Source organism: Triticum aestivum, unplaced genomic scaffold, assembly GCF_018294505.1.
Source record: "Triticum aestivum cultivar Chinese Spring unplaced genomic scaffold, IWGSC CS RefSeq v2.1 scaffold75755, whole genome shotgun sequence".
Taxonomy (NCBI): Eukaryota; Viridiplantae; Streptophyta; class Magnoliopsida; order Poales; family Poaceae; genus Triticum; species Triticum aestivum.
Genome location: NW_025228727.1, coordinates 25,913 through 29,945, shown reverse-complemented (window position 1 = coordinate 29,945; position 4,033 = coordinate 25,913). Strand labels below are relative to the sequence as shown.

The window sequence follows — 4,033 nt, the reverse complement described above, 5'->3', positions numbered from 1 at the left end:
TCTCTAACCTTGTGATGCTTTCCGTCTCCTCGAATAGGCGCATAGTGCTAGTGCTAACATTTATTCTGTTCCTTTTCCTCTGTTCTTAGGTTGTATGTCATGCACATTTATTCGGCACACAATACTGGGAATGCATGTGCAATACCTCATAAACTCTAAACTGGACCTCGGCGTACAAGTTAAGCACAAGAAAAAAAATTGCAGACAGTTGCATTACATATACGTCACAACTAAGTGGCATGACACTTGTTCAATTACAACAAGATACATCATGGTCCATTACAATGCTTGCTTCTATATTTAAACTACAACCCAGGGCGGTTAGGGAATGTGCTACTTTATTACAATCTCTACTGGAGTACACAAGTTTTAAAACTGTAGAAGTTTTAGTAGAGAAACTCCTTCAGATCCAGCATAGTAATGCAGACCTCAAGAGAGATCTTTCCCTTCATGTTCCACACCCGCTAGTCTCAAAACTAATATTGCTTATACCTCAACTTTACTTAGCAGTCACAACTAATTGTGCTCATTCGTGAGCCGCCACAATCTCAACATGCAAGTGACGTAGTATATTCAGAGTTTTACCCATCGTACATACGATATCATCTCTTTGATCGTCTCTAATGATAGATCCCCAGCCACCATTACTATTTCCAGAAAAGAAAGCCCATCACAGTTTACCTTCAAAGTTCCTCCTTCAGGTCATTTCCATTTCGTTTTTTTCCAGTAATTCTCTTCTCCTTCTTGAAATACAAGAGCACTAATCAACTTGCTTGTAGGCAATATAAGAGAGCTCTTCTACATTTCTTATTTTACCTTCCTCCCTGCTTTTGCCTCTTTCAAACCACCACTGATGTAATGTTCTTATCTTGATTTGTATTTCTTCCTCCAGTTTGGTATATTGCACATATTACTTTCTCCATAGTTTGTTTTGCATTCATTTTCCTTCTGAAATCTTCTAGTACCAACCTTGGAATAGAGTAACTAAAAAAAGGTGGCCGCAGTTGTTTTTCTTGTACTCCCTCCGTTCCTAAATATAAGCCTTTCTAGAGATTCCAATATGGACTACATATGAAGCTTATACATCCGTATGTAGTCCTTATTGAAATCTCTAAAAGGGCTTATATTTCGGAATGAAGGGAGACAACAAATTTTTTATAAGAGCACCATTAACTATCCCATTCCAAAAGAAAAGATGCTAGCACAGAAAGAGGACCCAAAATATCTTGTCGAGGATAAAAGACAGCAGTTTATTTTCTTCTTATACCACCATCATCTAAACATTGACAATGCGTTTTATACGTGTCATCGCGTAGACAAAAATGCATGAATAACTATAGGATGCATTTTACAACCTGAAAGAACATAACTTTTGAATTTAAAACATGAATCAATTTTACCAAATTCCACATGGAGCAAATAGAATGGCATCCAGTAGTGCATCTCCCTATAACATCATGGTTGACACCGTCACCGCAACTCTGCTGTCACCGTTGGTGAATCGAGAAAATAATAACCAATAAATACGGGCAATTGAGTGTAAAGAAATAAACTTCAGCTCAGACAAAACACATACTTAGGACTGGAGAACATCACATATAATGAGAAGGTATTTCACTTCCTTACAGAGTGAATATTTTGCAAATTGCGGTGTGATCATGTTATGCTTTATATGTTAATATCTGACTCCCTAAGCTGAGACCATTGTTACACAAAACTAAAATAAAGCTAGTGCATTAGTTGTCACCCAATGATTAGACATTGCACATTTCTGATAATACATCAAGAACATTAAATGTTAATGTAAAAAACTTTTTGACAATTAAGACTGTTATCTGGTAATCCTCAAATCGTATGTACCAACCAATGGCTCCACAAGTATCCTAGATATGTGACACTCTTTCTAATACTAACAAACAAAAAAATTATCATAAAGCACACATATTGACAAATTGGGTACTAAGGACAAGATGGGGTCTCCTGTCAGAGATATAACCATCAAATAGACAAAATGACCTTTTTTGAAAAGGACAAAATGACTTCTAGTTGTTCAATAATCTTCAAACTTTTTTATTTATATGAAAGACACCACACCCAAAGAGCATCTTATAACTAACCGAAGAATTCTGATTACCTTCAACCATTCTCATCTTCCATTAACCCGCTTAGCTTTCCGCACATCTCGCTGCAAGAAAAACAAGATTCCAAGTTATATCATGCTTTTATTTGGTTCAGCAATAAAGCAGATTGTATGTTTTGTAGAGCATTCAAGAATTTGAAGATTATTGTTTGCAACAGCTACCAACCTAGTATATACACTCATCCAAAGCTTGCTCCTGCTGATTTAGATTATTAACTTCTGTCATTATACAATATTGATTTTTGAGAGTTATCGTAATACTATATCCCTGCAAGAATATTCAGGTGCGTATAGGATTAGTATGTCAATTTCAGTAGGAATAACAAATTTACATGAACAATACCTTCAAACATGAAAGGCCATGATCTAATTTCACTCCTCAATCATTTAGGCCCCTGTAATGTTATGTAAAATTAGCTCATAGTACGTTAATGGACATGGTAAATAAATATTAATAAATGACGGAATACAAGTTCAAGAAAGGAAAACAACATACTTCCAACGAATTCTGTTTCAAGTTTCTTTTCTATATGACCATTCCTTGGAGGACATTTGTGACGTCATTTGTTTAGATCCATTTGTGATGTCATATATGCTTCGATTTGGACCTTGATTGGGGTTATAATTTGTCAAACAAAAGTGTGTGCACTGTACATACTTGAAGCTTGCGCACGCACTTAAAAATGCCCCAGAAAAAATACAAGTAAATTTGAAGCTAAATTGTTATAAATGTCCCAGAAAAACATAATCAAGAGCTAACAATATATAGAAGTATTAACCCTGAAGAATCACACCTTTGGCCTAGACAAATGGTATGTAAGAAAATAAGAAAATAAGGACCAAAGCCCTGCTAACCATCTACGATTTCGTTTGTTCAATTTCAATAGAACAACAGCTCCAAAATGTGATAATTTGGGGAAACTTCCAAAGATTTGCACCGCAATAGCCAGAAAGGTAAAGAAGCATAGCATGGTGGTGAAACGAGCACAGGAAAGCAACATACCTGACTGGTGCCGGCGAGCGCAGCTTTCCTCTACATAGTTAGTCGCTCCTTCCATGCACATCCCACTATCTCAAGGTAATTGTCGTTGGTCTCTCCACTGGCATAGTCTCCACACTCAGAAAAGAAACTGACGAAAATTACACGGGGTGCAGACAACATCTTACATCTGAAACATTAACCATGATTAGTTTTTACTCAAAAAAAAATCCCCAAGCCCGAAGTATATTTTCTTAACCTCTAGAGTAACAAACCACAAACTGCTGTTTGGTGCATCAATCAAAAAATTTAAAGCGAGGATACTCAACCAAAGCAAAAAAAATGGTCTTGTGCTAAACTGCTAATCAGTTAATCACATACACATATGAGCTAAACATATTCGCGTCATAGGCGGGATAAGAGATAAAGCAAACTCCTTTATATCTATCACATTCTTTAGATAAAGCAAACTCCTTTTTCTCTATCACATTCTTTCGTACCTAACTCAGAAATAAAATCGTTACTTATATTGGCATTTGACATATTTACTCTTAAGCAACTGTCGAATCTTTCTTTCCTACCCATTGACCCACAAAACAAGTTTTGCAACTAATGGCAGAAGTGATGCTTAATCATTTAGACCTATTCTCTTCTTTTTGCATGGATTTAGACCTATTCTTTTCAAGTTCCTGAAGAAAAAACATCTGAAAACTGCCTTGTTAATTACAACCATTAGCATCTTGACGCGAGGCTGTATGCATAGGTGGGTTTCTACCTCCCTCGCTCCCTCTCTCTCCATAGGTGACGGTTTCATAGTTAAATTAGTACTAACCTCTGCGATTTGCATGCATGAATATACGTTGATCGCTGGAGAAGGGCACCGCCGCACCCAATCACCCCAGCTCTCTCTCTCT

At 36.6% G+C, this 4,033-nt stretch overlaps 1 long non-coding RNA gene across 1 annotated transcript; it reads right to left on the bottom strand.

Annotated features, from left to right (window-relative positions):
- Positions 1 to 2,134: 2,134 nt before the first annotated feature.
- Positions 2,135 to 3,099, bottom strand: LOC123174556 (uncharacterized). Its single transcript, XR_006487154.1, has 3 exons — positions 2,484 to 3,099; positions 2,307 to 2,408; positions 2,135 to 2,185 (listed from the first exon to the last, which is right to left on the bottom strand). It is a non-coding gene; the product is annotated as an uncharacterized lncRNA (long non-coding RNA).
- Between the last annotated feature and the right edge of the window lie 934 nt (positions 3,100 to 4,033).